This window comes from Mandrillus leucophaeus, unplaced genomic scaffold (genome assembly GCF_000951045.1).
Source record: "Mandrillus leucophaeus isolate KB7577 unplaced genomic scaffold, Mleu.le_1.0 Scaffold263, whole genome shotgun sequence".
Classification (NCBI taxonomy): domain Eukaryota; kingdom Metazoa; phylum Chordata; class Mammalia; order Primates; family Cercopithecidae; genus Mandrillus; species Mandrillus leucophaeus.
This window is the reverse complement of record NW_012102732.1, coordinates 392,695-412,630: the sequence shown is the minus strand read 5'-3', so window position 1 is coordinate 412,630 and position 19,936 is coordinate 392,695. Positions and strand designations below refer to the sequence as shown.

Sequence of the window (19,936 nt, the reverse complement as noted above, 5' to 3'; positions counted from 1 at the left end):
TCCACCACAACACCTGGCTGATTTTTGCAATTTTAGTAGAGACAGGGTTTCACCACATTGGCCAGGCTGGTCTCAAACTCCTTACCTCTGGTGATCTGCCCACCTTGGCCTCCCAAAGTGCTGGAATTACAGGCATGAACCACTGTGCCTGGCCCAGAAAGCATTTTTTAAAAGAGGAACCCAGACCCTTGGAGAAATGACTGATTGTTGATTCCAGGGTTAAAGCAGGCAAAGTATAAAATAAGACTAGAGCATCTTATTGTTTCAGAAAGTAAGGGAATGTGCACTTAAAAAAAAAAAAAAAACTATATATTGACTATATTTGGCAATAGGGCTTTTAGGAGATAACTAAGGTTAAATGAGGTCATAAGAGTAGGACCCCAATTTGATAGGATTGGTGAACCTATAAGTAGAGGAAGAGAGAGATTTCTCTTTCTCTCCACCAGCATGCACTGAGAAAAGGCCATATGAGCACACAAAGAGAAGACAGTTGTCTACAAACCAGTAAGAGAGCCCTTACCCAAACCCAACCACGCCAGCTCCCTGATCTTAGACTTCCGGCTTTTAGAACCACAAAAAAAATAAATTTGTGTTGGTTAAGACACCCAGTCTATGATATTTTGTCATAGCAGGCGGAGATCACTAAGACAAGAACGTGTCAAAAGAATACAAGAGCCAGGTTGAAGTGCTGACCGACAAAATCTGAGAAAATTTAAGCATAAATATAAATAATGACAGTAATGGATTATAACCCACTGAAAAATTAAGATTCTTGAGCCCATGCTAATATAAAGCATAAAAGTAAAAATAAATGTTCTTCCTTATAGCAGAACACTAGTAAAGAGAAGGAATGATGGAGTTAGAAAACATCAATGGATGCTAAAGCTGGTGAGTAAAAACATGATAAGGAATAGGATATTTACACAGTCTCAATGTATCTCCCTAAAAATATAGGAACTACAGTGAAACCCAGGTCTCCCATCTTCCTAGTTCAGTTTCTAAGCAGAAAGCATCAGAACTCCCTACAACTTACTTGTTAACTACAAACAGGAAATAGCAACTTTACAGTAGAGACTGCAGATACTACCTTAACCATGTAGTCAAAATTAATATCACCAATATCAAGATCAACTGACATCATCTCTTGATACAATGCACCAAGAAGAACACAATGTCACTTCAGTGATATTTCTACAAAAAAACAACGTGTGAAAGAAATAGGGCAAAATGCAAACAACTGGTGAATCTGGATAAAGAGAATATAAGAGTTCTTTCTACTATTCTTTCAACTTTTCTGTAAGCTTGAAAATATATCTACTTATGACACAAGTTTACCTATGTAACAAATCTGCACATGCACCCCTGAAATAAAAAGTTAAAAAAAAGAAAATATATCTAAATGCATATACAGTTTAAAAAACATATGACCCCAAGCCCCACCCCAGACTAACAAAATCAGATTCACTGGGGGTTTTGGGCCCAGGCATCCATGTTTTTGTTTCTATGTTTGTTTTTTAGACTCCTTGGGTGATTATAATGTGCCTCCTAGGTTGACAGCCTCTACAGGGCTCAAAAGGATAGTGACATTCTGACATTCTCTGGACCTGTGGGTAGCAAAGTAAATGGTTTAGAGCAGTTCTCAACCAGCAGCAGCACCTGAGCACCCAGAGACTTGTAACAAATGCACATTCTTGGGCCTCACCCACACCTACTGAATCTGACACTTTGGTGGTGTACCAGCAATCTGTGCTTTAAACAGGCCTTTGGGGGGTTTGATGTTCACTAAAGTGTGAGAACCATGGTGTGTGTTGCTTCTCAGATAACTAAGAGTGTTCTTCTTTTCCCTTTTAATTTTTTAAATTGTGGTAAAACACACACACACACACACACACACACACAGAATGTACTATCTTGGCCAGTCAGCATAGACTTCCAGCCCCACATCACCTTTCCCAAATGTCTTCCAAGGGGCAAAGTCCAGACACAACAGTGAAAGTGTAGATTTTACTCCACTGTTCTAATTATCAGTTTTTTCTTGCTGGTGGTCTCATTTCCCTGCCCTCCTCCCTACCTGTGCCACGTACCCCATTCTCCTTGTACTTCCCCTACTGGTCGTTCCACCATACATAGTGCTGCTACAAACACTAATTCCTTGAAACTAATCTGTCCTCTCCATGGCTCTCAAGCCACATTCTCTAAGCCTGCCCAGGAGACAAAGAACCAATGCGAAATTAACAATTTACTGAAAAAGACCAGATCCCTTTTCCAGGTGTGAGGCTGTACCACGGTGTTAGCTGTGACAATTTTTAGGTGGTACAAGGAGACAGAATTAAATAACATCAAGTCACATGGTGCGAGAGTTGTTCCCTTTCAAGTCTGTTTCAAATCTTCTGAAAACATCAGGGGAAAAGTCCCAAACACCCTACAACACTCGCTAATCTCCCTTTTTAACAGCGAGATCAGGCCTCAGGCTCTGAGCCTTAGGCAGCAGTCTCTGAGCTGTTTGGTCTTCGTTGTATGTATTTTTGCAACTTACTTTCTATTTGTGGGAAGTGATACTGGTTTTCCATTTCTGACTCTGATGCCAAGTTGCTTTTTTAAAATAAATGTGGTTAAATTAAAATGCAAGTGGTTTAAAGCACACACTAAACAAATAATCGTAGAGATGTTTGAAGTTGGAAAACTGAGAATGAGGACCTGGGCTTCTTCCCTGCGAAATCTTCACCCCACATATATCATTTTGGTGTCTTGGAAACTGCATCCTACCATGATCTCATCTATGAAGCAACAGGAAAGGAATGGAGTCTCTGGCGAGACTAGATCACCAGTTCCATTAGAGGGGCTGGCAGAGCCCACTTTTGCTCTTCCTCCTAGTCCCTAAGCCTTCCTGAAACCCAGGGACTGGAAAGGGATCCTAACTAAATCTGCAGGCTTATTGGCATATCCTAGATCCTGGTGAGCCAGAGGTGGGCAGTGGTAGAGACATGGATGGCTGATAAATGTGAGCAGATCCCTAAACTGCATCCAACCCTTCTGTACCTTCTTTCTTAACACCCTTCATCTAACATGTAGGAGAATGAAAGTGGATCCTTGTCTCTCACCTTAAGCAAAAATCAACTCAAGATGGATCAAGGACTGAAATCTAAGATCTAAAACTGTAAAAATTCTAGAACATGGGAAAATTCCTTCTAGACATTGGCTTAGGCAAAGATTTCATGACCAAGAACCCAAAGCAAATGCAACAAAAACAAAGATAAATGGGCAGGACTTAATGAAGCTAAAGAGCTTCTGCACAGTCAAAAGAACAGTCAGCAGAGTAAACACACAACCCACAGAGTGTGAGAAAATCTTCACAACCATACATCCAATAAAGGACTAATATCTAGAATCTACAAGGAATGCAAACAAATTAGCAAGGGACAAAAAACAATTGGAAAACAAATTAGCAAGCCCAAACAAAAGTGGGCTAAGGGCATGAACAGACAGTTCTCAAAAGACATACAAATGGCCAACAAACATATGAACGAATGCTCAACATCACTAATGATCAGGGAAATGCAAATCAAAACTACAATGCAATACCACTTTATTCCTGCAAGAATGGCCATAATCAAAAAATTAAAAAAATAGATGTTGCAATGGATGTGGTGAAAAGGAACACTTTTACACTGCTGGTGGGTGTAGTACAACCACTATGGAAAACACTGTGGAGATTCCTTAAATAGCTAAAATTAGAACTATCATTTAACCCAGCAATCCCACTACTGGGTATCTACCCAGAGGAAAAGAAGTCATTCTACCAAAAAGACATTTGCACACACATGTTTATAGCAGCACAATTCACAACTGCAAAAATATGGAACCAGCCCAAATGCCCATTAATTGATGAGTGGCTAAAGAAAATGTGTATATATACATACATACATATACATATATACATACATACATGATGGAATAAAACTCAGCCATAAAAAGGAATGAATTAATGGCATCTGCAGCAACCTGAATAGAACTGAAGACTATTTTCCTAAGTGAAGTAACTCAAGAATGGAAAACCAAACATTGTATGTTCTCACTTATAAGTGGGAGCTAAGCTATGAGAATGCAAAGGCATAAGAATGACACAATGGACATTGGAGACTTGGGGGAAAGGGTGGTGAGGAATAAAAGACTACAAATTGGATTCAATGTCTACTGCTAGGGTAATGGGTGCACCAAAATCTCAGAAATCACCACTAAAGAACTTACTCATGTAACCAAATACCAACTGTCCCCCTCAAAACCAAAAAAAAAAACAAAAAACAAAAAAAAACCTATGGAAATTTTTAAAAAGGAAAAATAAATAAATAAAACTAGCATTGATTTGGGTTATTTCAGTTTGTGTTCTCCAAATAGTTGTTCAAAATAATTTAGAAAATGCTCCAAAAAATCACCCATCTTAGAGGAATTTAAATCAACGCAATTTCTAACATTCCCCATACCGTGTGCATCTGACCTATGATTTTTTTCCTTGACCTTCAAGACTTACAAAGGACATCATTATGAGTAATTGCAAAACCATTATGAAAATCAACTCCCTATTTTGGATGACTCCCCACGTTCAGCATAAAAGACACTTACTCAAAAGCTTGGTGTTTTCATTCCAGAAGAAACTCCTTTTAATGCTGCAAGCAGCATTACAATTTTAAAAGAGAAAAAAAAAATACATTCTTAGTAATTAAATGCAAATCACTAGAGCTCAGAATTCAGGGCCCTGTCTCTGGAGTGCCTAGATTCAGCACTGGGAGAAATAAGTAACTGAGAAAAGGAAAGAGGATGCTATCCTGTCTCCCTCCCTTGCACCCCCCTCCTCAGCTAACCAGTGGTCCTCTGGCTCAAAGAAAATGTGGAAGTTGTTGGTTTTTCACAAGGATGATACTATCTGGAGCTGCTGTCCTCCGAGAGTAGGACGGGTCAGAAGAGACCTGCACCTGCTCTGCTAACGTAGTTTTGCCATCTCTAAGGGTTTGGTTTGCTGGCTTGTTTACTGGAGTCAGAAACAGAATAAAGGTAACTCACTTCAAAGGCTGGATTCAAATGCTACTTCCTAGAAGATACCTTCAGGACCCTCCCTCACTCCCAAATAGAAGGAACTCTTTTTCAACATGGTATTCAACTCAGAATGTTTGTTATTTCAAACACCAGTACTGAAACACCTGCTCATTCCATGAAGTTCCCGAGGTTGCAAGAGGCACTGTATCGAGTGCTGGGGATACAACAGTGAAGACGGATAATTCTCCATTCTCATGGAGCTTCACTGAGGGAGTTCAGGGAGGCAGGAGTTAGTCAAATAATCACAAAAGTAAATGCAACATCACAAATTGTAGCAAGTACTATTTAAGTACATGAGAAGAATTTACTAGTCAAGAAGTATCAGCAGAATGAACAGCAGGTGCAAAGGGCCCATGTCAGACAGGTGAAGGGGGACATGAGGGAAACTGCAAGAAGGCCAATATCACTTTTGCAAAGAGCAGGTGACAAGTGGGGCTCCAGAAGTAGAAGAGGTCAGTCATGAAGTGCTTTGAAGGCCACAGAGAAAAATTTTATTCCTATCCCAGTAGCAATGGGAAGCCATGAAACCGTTTTCAGCAGGGAAACAACATGATTGGGTTTGCATTTTGAAAGATCCCACTGGCTTCAGTAGAGAGGATGGAGTTTGAGCAAAAAGCAAAGATGCTTGTGGGAAGGAGAGTAATTCGAAGACCTTTGGTTGTCCTGGCAAGAGATGTTGAGTGTTGGATCACAGAGCTGGTGATGGAAATGGGGAGATGCACTTCAGCGACTGATGTTGGTCAAGTTACTTCTTTCTGCACCTCCATTTCCTCGTCTGTAAAATGGGAGTAATAGGCCCACTCACCTCCCAGTGAAATGAGATGGCATGTGGAAAGCACCTGGCACATTCTGATAATTCAGTAAGTGATAGCCATTATTACAGTGATGATCTTTGTAACTCTTGTAAGATGCTTTTCAGTTCACATCTTTTAAAATGGTTGTTTGTCCACACTGTTCATTCCATCTGTGCAGCTTTATGTTATTTGAAGGCATAGTCCCTCCCTGCTGGATTCACTTTACAACAAATTAGTTCTCCCACCAGGATGATTAGCACCCAGTAAGTGTAAATAAATATTTGTGGAGAAAACTGACTTGAATGGCCCAGATGGTAGCAGTCAGCCAGGCTCCCTAACCACTTGAGTTAATCCATCACAGACATGCTGGCCAATGCTTTGCAATGTGTGATTCTCCAGGTGTGACTTCCATGGAGGAGACACTTGGATCCGATCTGCCTTCAAAAAAGAATGTGTCGTTCAGCCACTGGGTACAGGTTACTGACATCCTCTAGCTTCAGAGCCCTCAGGATTCACTTTTATTTTTGAGCTGAAGTCACATTCTGCCACAGCAGTCCACAGCCAGTGACAGGGAGTGATGGGGACATGGGGCCTGGCAACTTCTGCCCAACATGGGGCTCCTTTCATGGGCGACCTCTGCTCCAAAGCTTTCTGGTTAGGTTGGCAGACTGTCCAGTCTGCATGGTGGTCTGAGGCTCTCCGTTGCACAATTCTGCTTCCTGCCTTCCCTATTTTATTTTTCCCAAGTGCCTATGCCCCCTCAATAAACTTCTTGTGCCCCTAACTCCATCTCAGTATCTGTTTCCTGGAGGATCCACCTGGCTCACCTTGGAGAGAAAAGAAACTAAACACCACAACATGAAGAAGCATACACAAGAACCAGGTAAGTTAAGTACCTCAGAGCTATCTCTTGTCCCAAAGGATTAAAACCTCTGAGCACTGTAAGAGAACAGTCTAATTAAGTTGGCTCAAACTGCCAGGAAGCTTTCTGAGCAACAGCAGATGTTGGGTCTTCAAGAAAGATTGCTCCCCATTTTTGGCCAGAATCCCAGGGGTCATTTAGGGCGGTGATGTTGCCAGTTCTTCTCCCCTCTGGCCAACACCTCTCAGTCCATTATTTGGGATACCAATTATAAACCTGGGACAAGAGCCTAATCTCCCTGCAAGGAAAACTTGGGCTGTCAGTCTACTTTACCATCCCTGCCTTGGAAATTGTTATAGATCTCAGGCTAAAAGTAGAGGGAGACAAGAGAAAAAGCATCCCTCACACAACCTTCAGGTCTTCCATTGGAGAGACAGCCCCACTTTAGGGGGGAACAGTTATTGCTACAATTTGAAGGATATTTTGGTAGGTTTGGGAAAATCTATTCAAAGTTTAGTTTAGTCTCAATTTCTAGAACATCAAACCACTTTTGTGGAGGCAAGGGTGACAGGAAAGCTGACAACATGGTGGAAATCCTAAAGATAACAGTAATAGCAGTTAGTATTTATGGAGCAATGAGTATGTTTGTAGATTGTGAGCGGTACATTTTACAGAATCAGCTCACCTAATCGTCACAGGAACTCTTAGACATTGGTGATATTTTCACCAATTATTTCAATGAGGACACAAAGGTTCTGATATGGTTTGGATGTTTGTTCCCTCCAAATCTCATGTTGAAATGGGACCCCCAGTGTTGCAGGTGGGGCCTGGTGGGAGGTGATTAGATCATGGGGGCAGTGTCCTCATGAATGGCCTAGCACCATCCCCTTGGTAATGAGTGAGCTCTCGCTCTTAGTTCACATGAGATTTGGTTGTTTAAAAGAGTGTGGCACTGATCCCCTTCTATCTTGCTCTGTCTCTCGCCATGTGATATGCTGCCCCCCTTCATCTTCCACCATGATTGGAAGCCTCCTGAAGCCTCACCAGAAGCCAAGCTGAAGCCAACACCATGCTTCCTGTATAGCCTGCAGAACCATGAGCCAATTAAATCTCTCTTTTTACAAATTACCTACCTTTGGGTATTTTTTTTTCCCCCTTCTTCTTCTTCTTGAGACAGAGTCTCACTCCATTGCCCAGGCTGGAGTGCAGTGGTATGATCTCTGCTCACTGCAACCTCCACCTCCTGGGTTCAAGCAATTCTTGTGCCTCAGCCCCCCAGGTAGCTGGGATTACAGGCATGCGCCACCATGACAGGCTGCCTTGGGTGTTTCTTTATAGCAACACAAGAATGGACTAACATGGGCTCAGAGAGGTTAAGCAACTTGTCTAAGACCACAGAGCTAGCAAGAGGTAGAGCTAGGATTCAAACTTAGGTCTCTCCAGAATCTTGAGAATCAATGACTACATTTATCCTCCCTTCCTCCACTGTTCTAGATCACTCTTGCACTGGGACACTCTTAATCTGAGAGATGTACCCCACTCACAGACATGGAGTGGATGCCTCAGTTACTGCGTCATTTAACAAGCATCTATTGTCTACTCTGTGCCATCCCCTATGGTAGGCACTGGGAAGAAAAGAATGAATGATCCTTGACATCAAGAAACTCAAAGACTAGCTGGGAAGATGCTAATATAGCAATTTCTTTTATTTTCTCTAATAAGAGACCCACTCTCAACTACGTGGAGTAGATACTATCAGCAGCAACAGCAACTTCTTTTTTAAACAAAGGAAGTGAAGAAGGGAAAATGTAAACTTGTCCAAAGACATACATCTAGTCATGAGAAAGCTGACACCAAAACCAGATAAGCCAATACATCACAGCCTCTGAATCACCATCACTGAAACAAACAACACACTTGGGGATGGGGGAAGGGCTCTCCTCGCACAAGTTGGGAAGCAATTTGCAGACATTTTGCAGAGCAAACTGCAACTTTTTTTTAAGGACAAAGAAAGTGAAGATGGGAAAATGTAAACTTGTCCAAAGACAGACATCTTAAATGAGACCAGAATAGATACAAGAAGAATCACAGCCACATGTAACTCTAACCATCAAGGGTATTACTAATCCCCAAAATATTTCATCTTCTTGAAGTTTTATGGCCATGGCTCTTGAATGTTTTGAGGGTACAGGGAGATACGGGTTTAGGCAGCTGAAGCAATACCCATCTACAGATGAGAATATCGCCAGAAGTCCTAATAACCTCACAGAATCTACAAAACAAGAGAGTCCGTATGTATGCCAGAATCCCTGCCCCCAACATGTTTACTCTGCTGACTACCTCTAATGACAGAACTCTAGACTTAATTTGCCAGCTCATAGCTCTTCCACATACTTTTTGGAGGCAGATTCTGTCTCTACGGGCTCTACTTCTTCCCTTAGATTCTAGAGCACCATGGAATGTATCTGCTCTGTGTTCAAGATGGAAGCCCTTCAAATAATTGAGTATAACAATCAACTCACCCCTCTCACTTCCCCATTTCTCTCTACTCTCAGAAATGCAAACATTTATCCTTTCGTTGACGTTAATCAGGAACCACTTCCAGCAGCCTGTACCTCCCTTAGTCATGTTCCGTTTAACAAGCCCAGTTTATCAATCAATGTGCTTCTTAAAATACAGAACCTACACATGAGCATAGCCAAAGATACAGTATTTGTGAAGGGACTGTGAAAATGACAGTAGGCAGATGCAAAGGGTTATTATTTTTTCTCTAGGACTAAATAAAAATATAAATGCTATTTCTCTTCACACAAACCAGTTTGAAGAAACTGTTCGATGTATTCATTCTGTCATCTGTTCATCTGTTATTGAACCTGTCCAGGTAAGAGATTAGAGGGACTTGGGCCAGTAGAGAAAAGAGAAAAGTGGATGGATATGAATACTATGTAGCAGGTGTAGTCACAGGGTGAGGGGTGTGAGGAAAATGGCGGTAGCAAGAAGTTTAGCCTGGGCGTCTGGGAGGATGGTGGTAGCATGCCCAGGAGGAGGGCCACTTTGAGGAAGGAGTATTGTAAGAGCCCAACAAATACTACTAGAATAAACGACTTAATAATCAATATGTCCCAGCACTTTGGGAGGCTGAGACAGGCGGATCACGAGGTCAGGAGATCGAGACCATCCTGGCTAACATGGTGAAACCCTGTCTCTACTAAAAAATACAAAAAAAATACTAGCCGGGCGAGGTGGCAGGTGCCTGTAGTCCCAGCTACTCAGGAGGCTGAGGCAGGAGAATGGCATAAACCCAGGAGGTGGAGCTTGCAGTGAGCTGAGATCCGGCCACTGCACTCCAGCCTGGGCGACAGAGCGAGACTCCATCTCAAAAAAAAAAAAAAAAAAGTCGATATGTAAGTTACATTCATTCCCCTCTGCCTCTGGCTTTCCATCTGATTAGATTAAAAGCACTCTTGCATGTGCGAAGCTTGCATGAGCACAATTTTACCTGGCTATGGGAAGGAATGGTGTTCTCCATGTGCATTTTTATTTTTTCCAATTATTGGATTCTCCAGAGTGCCCACATGACAATGCCAAGTTTCTGTACTGAGTCCTGATTCCCTAGAGAAAAAGTGCAAAGCACACCTAAAAGTAAATAAATATCCAGCCTTAAAAATCACTAAAACAATCCCTTGGCTCCCATCAACATTGTAGACCCCACCGTGTGCAGGGGCTGCAGTCGATGGCAGGGTTATGAGGAGAAACAGGTCAGGTTTCTACGTCCCTCATGAGTGTACAGTCTAGGAGGAAGATTGACAGGAAAACCAAAATAAAATACCTGAAACTCCACAATATGATAAATGATATGACAACAGGGGAGGTGCTAAACATTATAAGAGCACAGCAAAGGCATAAAATGAAAGAAGCCTGAAGCAAACTTTTAATTAGTTACACAAAAAAGTCTTTAGTCTTCTTTGCCAAGATTAAAGCAGTGCCGCCCTGGGTCTGGAGCCGAGTTGGTAGCCATGGTCTAGAAGAATTCAGAGTTCATTCCGAGTCTTCTCTAGAGATGGAAGCCTGGAGAAGCCAGAAGGCCCTGAATCCCTGACAAAAAGCCTAAGGATCCTCACCCAGCAATGCTGACCACGACCATTGAAACATGAAGCCAGTCCCCCAGAGAGGAAAATCCTTGCCCTTTAATGAAGCTGAGAAAAACCTCCAAAGTTAACAGTTTGTACTTTGTCTTTCTGCAGACACAGAAAAATGAGCTGTGAAATAGAACAGTCACATCAGGGCCAAGAGAGCTGTGGACTTTTGAGGTGTTGCCTGCGTCTCCCGGGCGGTAGAATCAGCTGGCCCAACGTTTAACAGAGATACTAACTTTCAAATATAAGAAAACCATGTAAAAAAAAAAAAAATCAGTGGGGTAGGGGGTGTTTAAATGCATTTGAGACCAGCCATATGGCAGGCCATTTGGCAGCCCTTATAAGCCTTAGTTTTAATAACATAAGAATTCCCTATGAAATTCCAAATAAGGCTGGGCATGGTGGCTCATACTTGTAATTCCAGCACTTTAGGAGGCTGAGTTGAGGTGGGCAGATTTCCTGAGGTTAGGAGTTTGAGATCAGCCTGGCCAACATGGTGAAACCCCATCTCTGATAAAAACAGAAAAATTAGCTGGGCTTGGTGGCGCGCACGTGTAATCCCAGCTACTCAGGAGGCTGAGGCAGGAGACTGGCTTGAACCCAGGAGGCGGAGGTTGCAGGGAGCTAAGATCGTGCCGCTGCACTCCAGCCTGGGTGACAAAGCAAGACTCTATCTCCAAAAATAATAATTCTAAATAAAGCAAAATAAAATGTAAGCATATATATATATGCAAAGGTATGTATGTATATGCACATATGCATATGCACATACATGCATACATGTGTATAGATATATGTACAGTATAGCCAGACATGTTAAAAGAAGTTTTTTGCACAGCCACCTTTCATGCATGGAACTGTGTGTGAAAAAAGACTTACTCCCAAGCACTGTGAGAAACTTGGATAAAATGGGGCATGCATACTCGCCCATCTGAAATATCCACTATGATGACCATTCTTAGAAAAGAAATTTGTGAAAGAGATGTTTGTTTGTTTGTTTGTTTGGGGATTTTTTTTTTCTTTTTTACTTTCTTTTTAATCCTGTTCAAATTCTTTTTTAAATTAAACATAAGAAAAAGTGACCTGGCACAGTGGCTCACATCTGTAATCCTAGCACTTTGGGAGACTGAGGAGGGAGGGCTGCTTGAGACCAGGAATTTGAGACCAACCTGGACAATATAGCGAGACACTGTCTCTATTTAAAATTTTTTTAATTAAAAAAAATTTAAAATAAATAAATAAAAATAAGAAAAAGCTCCCAAATCCCACCACCCTAGTACAACCAAGCTGGCCACAGCATCACACTTGAGGTTGTTCACAGCATCCTCCTCTGGGGATGATTCTAAGTCCCTTGAAGAGAGGGAGCATGACTAGTTTGTCTTTTTTTATTTTTTTAAGATGGAGTCCCGCTCTGTCGTCCAGGCTGGAGTGCAGTGGCCAGATCTCAGCTCACTACAAGCTCCGCCTCCCGGGTTTATGCCATTCTCCTGCCTCAGTCTCCCGAGTAGCTGGGACTGCAGGTGCCCGCCACCTCGCCTGGCTAGTTTTTTGTATTTTTTAGTAGAGACGGGGTTTCACCGGGTTAGCCAGGATGGTCTCGATCTCCTGACTTCATGACCCGCCCGTCTCAGCCTCCCAAAGTGCTAGGATTACAGGCTTGAGCCACCGCGCCCGGCCACTAGTTTGTCTCTGAATCCCTAGTAGCTGGAAGTGGTCTGACCCCCAGAAGGTGCTCCGATGATGTCCGTTGAATGGATAGATGAGACTGCACATGACAAAATGTGATTTTTTTTCTAACGAAGTAAAATGGCATTCCATGGACTTTAGGGAAGTCAGCTCCTTCACTTCTAGAGAAGGAGAATAAGGCAGGAATTCAAAATACTCTTATGAACAGAAAGGCAACAGGTAGCAGACATGGGGGGATTCATGAAGGGAGAAAACGAAGGTAGGAAAGCTAGGTTGTGCGATGAGCAGCAAGCCTGGGTGTTATTTCAGCCTCCCGAGAACATGCCAGAGTACATATTGTCATTATCTCCATTTGCAGAGGCAGAAACTAAGACAAATGAATCAGACAGAAGACATGATGTTCATCTCATAAATGGACATGTGGAGATCTGAACCCAGCTCAGCTGGCTTTGAATTCAGAAATCTTTACCCCTAAGGGATACCATGAAGTGACACAAAGAATGGAATGGAGGGCTAGGGATGATGACTGGATTTCCTATTGATTGAAGGAATGTTGAACCAAGCACATGTACTTCAGTCCTAATCATACACAGGGAAGTTCCTTCTGTATTTGGAAGAGCTAAGCAGAAGATCTCAGCACTAGACCCAGCCCGTTTCCATGCTCCGTTTCAGCACGAGATAACAAGATATATTTGTGTAGGAAGGTGGATGAGAAAAGCAGGGTGGATTTGTCTCCACCAAAGGAAACCACAAGGTATAAACACCAGCAGCAATCCGCAGAGGACAATGTACACACAACCTCTTTCCTCCAACTCTGGTATTGAAACTGCCCTGAGCTGACTTTAAATCCACCCCAGGTAGTTGCATGAGGAGTACTTACAGGATCCTGCTGGCTCTGTTGCTACTCTCTATCATGGAGTCCCGCAGCCTTTGAATAAACACCTGTGCTCTTGCCAGGCCAAGTTAGCAAATTGCACAGTGTCATGTCTGGAATTTGCAAACCAGGGTTGAAGGAAGGTAGACCCACTTCTGTGAAGGAAACTGATATTCTGCTAGGGTTTGTAAGATCCCTAAAGGTCCTGTCCTCATCCTGGGAATCCCAGCGGTTTAGAAGATTCCTAAAAGGAAAAGGAGCAGCTCACCTGAGACAAGCAAGGCCCAGATTGTTGAAGCCATCATTGCCCTGCTGAGCTTCAGGACACTCAACTCACGGTTGCAGATTTAATAAGCAACAAAAAGAATCCATTTCACAGGCATTTTTCAGTGCCTGTCACACCACACTGATCAAGGTAGTGGGGGTACAGAGGTGCACAAAACATGTAAAGTGTCTGCTACAGTGATGCTTACCCTCTGGTGGGGAGAGCTGAAGTTCTGGGAAAGGAGAGTTTGAGGGAATGCCTCATATGCAACAGGCCAACCCTGGGCCAGATCCTACTCATGTCTGTCTTATCCGGTTCCCCCCAGTAATCCCATGATTAGGTACTCCTAGCATCAGATCATTTTAAAGAAGAGAAAATTGGGTGTATTAGTCCCTTTTCATGCTGCTGATAAAGATACAACTGAAACTGGGAAGAAAAAGATTTAATGGACTTACAGTTCCACATGGCTGGGAAGGCCTCATAATCAGATAGAAAGCAAAGGAGGAAGTCACATCTTACATGGATGGCAGCAGGCAAAGAGGGAGAGCTTGCGCAGGGGAATTCCTCTTTTTGAAACCATTGGATCTCATGAGACTTATTCACTATTGTGAGAACAGCATAAGAAACACTCACCCCCATGATTCAATTACCTCCCACTGGATCCCTCCCACAACATGGGGGAGTTGTGGGAATTACAATTCAAGATGAGATTTGAGTGGGGACACAGCCGAACCATATCACTGGGTCTCAGAGAAGTAATTGCCACAAGAATCACACAGCTGACAGGTAACAGAGCCAGAACTAAAACCCCAGGCCTCCTGATCACAGCTGCCATGTTGCACAGCCCTCATCTTAGAAGGGATCAGAATTTGTGTTCATAGTCACACATGTTCAGGGTCACATTTAGTGTATGGTGTAGCCAGGATTCAAGCTGAGATGAGTCAACTCTAGACCCTAGTCTCCTAACCACTATAGATACTGCTCTGCTAGCATATTTGAAAACCACTATATATGTTCTTGGAAATGCACCAAGCACATTACCATGTTGGGCAGACTTATTGCTATTCTCCAATATCTGCAAGTAACATAGAAGCAAAAAAGCACATAACACAAAACAAAAATAATTACACATAGACCTGAGGTAGAAAACAATCAGAGGAGAAGGCAAGAGAAAGGGGAAGCCACCTGAAGTAGAACTGTCTGGAAACATCCTTTCGGAGGAGACATTCAGGCTAAGAAGTTAATTAAGAAATACAGAAAACGAATGAAACCCAAAGCTGATTCTCTTTTAAAAAATAAAATAAAAATGATAAATCTAGGTAGACTGATCAAGAAGAAAAAGAGACTATCAGAAATAAAGTCTGGTGCATTACTACAGACTTTCCAGATATTAAAAGGATTAAAAAACCCTTCTGCCTATAAATTTGACAACCTAGATGAAATGGACAAATTCCTGGAAAGATACAAATTATCAAAGCTTTTTCAAAAAAAAAAAAAAAATAGAAACCTTCAACAACCCTGTATCAATTAAAGAAAATGAACCCATAGTTTAAAATCCTCCCACAAAGTAAACTTCAGGCCCAGATGTCTCCTCTGCTGCACTCTATCAAACATTTAACGAAAAAAAGAAAGAGTCCTACACAAATTATTTCAGAAACTAGTGTTCAGGAGGGAATACTTCCCAACTCATGTTAGGATGATAGTATTACCCTGATTCCAAAACCAGAGCAAGCCATCATAAGAAAACTCTAGACCAACTTTCCTCGCAAGCATACATGCAAAAGTGCCCCACAAAATATGAGCAGATCAAATAGAAAAATATATCAAAAGGCAATGCATTATAACCAAGTGAGTTCACACCACGAAGGTAGGCTGAAATCCAAAGAACAAGAAATAAACAGACTACAAAAAAAAAAAGGAAGAATGAGTAAGACCTACTATTTAATAGCTCAACAGGGTGACTATAGTCAATAATGAATTAAGTGTACATTTTTAAATAACAAAAAATATATAATTGGATTGTTTGTAACACAAAGGATAAATGCTCAAGGGGATGGAGACTTCATTCTCCACGATGTCATTATTTCACATTACATGCCTGTATTAAAATATCTCATGTACCCCATAAATATATACACCTACTATGTACCCACAAAAAATAAAAATAATTTTTTAAATAAAAAGAATTTTAAATAAAAACTGAAATAACCTGTCAAGTGAAGAACAAGAAGAAAGTTTTAGGCAAAGGGAGTGGCATACTCAGAGGTTACAGGGTAAAAAAGAGCTTGGCAAATTTGAAAAGTTGAATAGAGACCATCTGGAATAGCATTTAATGAGTTAGGGGAACGTAGTAATGGATGAGATTGGAGAATAGACAAGGCTAGATCACACAGGACCTCATAGTTTGGATTGGTAAATAGTTTGCATTTTTTAATAAATTCTAATGGACACTATTACATGGTTTTTATCTGGAGAATGTCATGGGACTGTTTGTTTTAATGAAGATTTATTAACAGAATATGTAGAAGCAAGGGCAAAGTGGAAGAGAAATATCAGTGAGGAAGCTATTGCAGTGATCCAGGGGAGTCATGGCACCAGCCAGGACTAGGGAGGTGCATGGGAAAGGGAGAAAGGTGGGTGAGTAAGGGATATTTTGAAGATAGAAGCAACAAGATTTGCTGATGGACTACAAGTATGAGATAAGGAGACATTGTATAGCAGGATCTGGATAAGTGATCATAAATCCTACTCCCTTTTCCCCCTGGGAATATTTAGTCCATAAAAAACCTCCCAGGCTCCACACCTTTCACAGCTCAATGCAGATGAACTCAGTGTTACTTATATTAGTAAATATATAATATAAATAGCTCATATATTATAAATAAATAATATAATAATTATATATTATATTATACATTTTTAATATTTATATTAGTAAATATATATTTATTAATATATATTTATTTATATTAGTAAAAGTGTTGTTTTTTATTTATACTTATTTGTATTAATATTATTTATATTAGTAATTTATAATATATTTATATTAGTGTTATTTATATTAGTAAAAGTGTTGTTTTTTATTTATACTTATTTGTATTAATATTATTTATATTAGTAATTTATAATATATTTATATTAGTGTTATTTATATTAGTAAAAGTTTCCATGAAAGTGACCAAGGCACCCAACACTAAGTGCTTAAATAAGCACCATTATGATTTGACCTTACATGGGCATAAATATGCTTACAGTCCCCTGGCCCGCAGCGTCAGCAGCAGCAACGAAGGCGGCAGCCGCAGGCGGCCGCGCGGGGGTTTATGTCGAGTCACAGGGTCTTGCAGCAGCATGGCGGACTACCTGACCAGCTGTGGCACCAGCTACGTGCCTGAGGACTGGCTCACCACGCAGCAGTTCTTCGTCAGCGCCTACGGCCTCACCCACAATGACTTCCTGATTCTCCCAGGGTTCATAGACTTCATAGCTGATAAGGTGGACCTGACCTCAGCCCTGACCCAGAAGATCACGCTGAAGACACTGCTGATCTCCCCCTATGGACACTGAGACAGAGGCCAACATGGCCATAGTGATGGCTCTGATGGGAGGTACTGGTTTTATTCACCACAGCTGTACCCCAGGGTTCCAGGCCAACGAGGTACATAAGGTCAAGAAGTTTGAACAGGGCTTCATCACGGACCCCGTGGTGCTGGAGGCCAAGATCCGGCATGGCTTCTCTGGCATTCCCATCACTGAGAAGGGCACCATGGGCAGCAAGCTGGTGGGCATCGTCACCTCCCAAGACATCGACTTTCTTGCTGAGAAGGACCACACCACCCTCCTCAGTGAGGTGATGAAGCCAAGGATCAAGCCGATGGTGGTTCCAGCAGGTGTGACATTGAAAGAGGCAAATGAGATCCTTCAGCGTAGCAAGAAAGGGAAGCTGCCTATAGTCAATGATCGCCATGAGCTAGTGGCCATCATTGCCCACACCAATCTGAAGAACCGAGACTACCCTCTGATCTCTAAGGATTCCCACCAGCAGCTGCTGCACTGGGCAGCTGTGAGCACCCATGAGGATGACAAATACCGCCTGGACCTGCTCACCTGGGTAGGCGTCAACGTCATAGTCTTGGACTCCTCCCAAAGGAACTGGGTGTATCAAATCACCATGGTGCATTACATCAAACAGAAGTACCCCCACCTCCAGGTGATTGGGAAGAATGTGGTGACAGCAGCCCAGGCCAAGAATCTGACTGATGCTGGTGTGGACGGACTGCACGTGGGCATGGGCTGCAGCTCCATGTGCATCACCCAGGAAGTGATGGCCTGAGGTCGGCCCCAGGGCACTGCTGTGTATAAGGTGGCCAAGTATGCCCAGCACTTTGGTGTGTCCATCATAGTGGCGTCCAGACCATGGGGCCCGTGGTCAAGGCCCTGGCCCTTGGAGCCTCCACAGTGATGATGGGCTCCCTGATGGCTGCCACCATGGAGGCCCCTAACGAGTACTTCTCAGATGGGGTACAGCTCAAGAAGTACGCGGGCATGAGCTTGCTGGATGCCATGGAGAAGAGCAGCAGCAGCCAGAAACGATACTTCACCAAGGAAGATAAGGTAAAGATCGTGCAGGGTGCCTTGGGCTCCATCCAGGACAAAGGGTCCATTCAGAAGTCCGTGCCCTACCTCATAGCAGGCATCTAGCACAGCTGCCAGGATATCGGGGCCGCAGCCTGTCTGTCCTTCGGTCCATGATGTACTTAGGAGAGCTCAAGTTTTAGAAGCAGACCACGTCAGCCCAGATGGAGGTGTGGCGTCTTCGGCCTGCACTCTTACCAGAAGCAGCTGTACTGAGGACAGCGGTGGAGGCTGAGGTGGTGGAGGGGGCCCACCCCAGTGTCCACCTTCAGGCACAGGCTCTCTGCATAACTGAGTGGTCCACAGATTTGCACTATGGGTTCCTCAGCTCCTTTCTAAGGAGAGAAGAGAGGTCCTGAGGGCACTGCAGCCCCTCGCTGGGCATCCCCTGCAGAGTCAGGACTGCTCCCTGGGCCAGGCTGCCTGGAAGTGCCCGCCAGCCCAGCCAGCTGGGCTATCAGGCCCTGCACCTGCCTCAGGTCTTTCTTGCTGCAGCATGCTCCAGCATGGCCCCCACCCTAGGGACAGGCGGCCCCTGCTGGCTTCTCCTGCAGGGCACCTCCCTGCCCCCAATCCCCCAGGAAATGGCCTCCCTGCCTCTGGCCCTTCCCAGGCTGCTGCCCCCTCAGCCATGTGCTACTTCTGAGCTCCTGACCTAGGCCAAGGGGAGGTCTCTGCCCGCTTCCCTGGCCCTGGGCTAGCCTTGGGTCCTGCTCCTCAGGCCATTCCCCTGCCCCTGGCCCTGGGAAGGAGGCTGCCCCGGTCATGGCCACCTGCCCGTCATTCCTGACTCGCCACTGTCCCTGTATACTGTTCCTGCCCTCTCCTCAGCTGCAGTTGAAGGCTTTAACTTAGCACATTTTGGGATCACAGTTGCATCATTGTGTATTAAATAATCGGAATAAATAAAAATTATGCTTCCAGAGATTTTGATACTAAGTGAAACATGCAGTTTATGTACTACTGCATGTATAAATTGTGTGCAATTACAAATATGTGTGAATACATTTATATCTCTTATGTACTTGTATACATACACATACATACACATGCACATCAATGCACACACATATATATATATGGAGAAGGAAATAAAGGGGAAAATGCCATTATTAAAAGTGTGACAGCATTAGTCATAATTTTAATTCTATCCTGTATTTCTAAAACAATTATCATAACACTCTTGGGACCAGATGAAAATAATATACACTCAGCATTATTTTTAACAAATTTAAAAGACTATTTTTTTTTTCCAATTTATGAGTTTTTTTATTTTGGGGGAAAGTTTTCATAATACATTAAAGAAAGGTCACAAAAATATTGTGACTCCAGATTCATTAAAAATTCTTCTATAACATGATCTATAATGGTTGTATAATACTTCATCGTACAATGGTGTACCATAATACATTTGATCCTTCAATAGTTTCTTGACATTTAAATTGTTCCCAGTTGGCCTCTATTGCTACTAACACTGATGAAACCCCTTTATATAATTTTGGGGGTCCACCCATAATTATTTTCCTTGAATTAACTTCATTAAATGTAGGCATAGATTCCTACGTCAAAAGCTCCACACAATAAAAGGTTTTGTGT

At 42.7% G+C, this 19,936-nt stretch overlaps 1 protein-coding gene and 1 pseudogene across 1 annotated transcript in view; one reads left to right on the top strand and one right to left on the bottom strand.

The window, feature by feature from the left end:
• Positions 1 to 19,936, bottom strand: part of GRIN2A (glutamate receptor, ionotropic, N-methyl D-aspartate 2A) — a 438,973-nt gene that overhangs the window by 349,434 nt on the left and 69,603 nt on the right. The window lies entirely within an intron of this gene.
• On the top strand, positions 17,057 to 18,556 carry LOC105542595 (annotated as a pseudogene).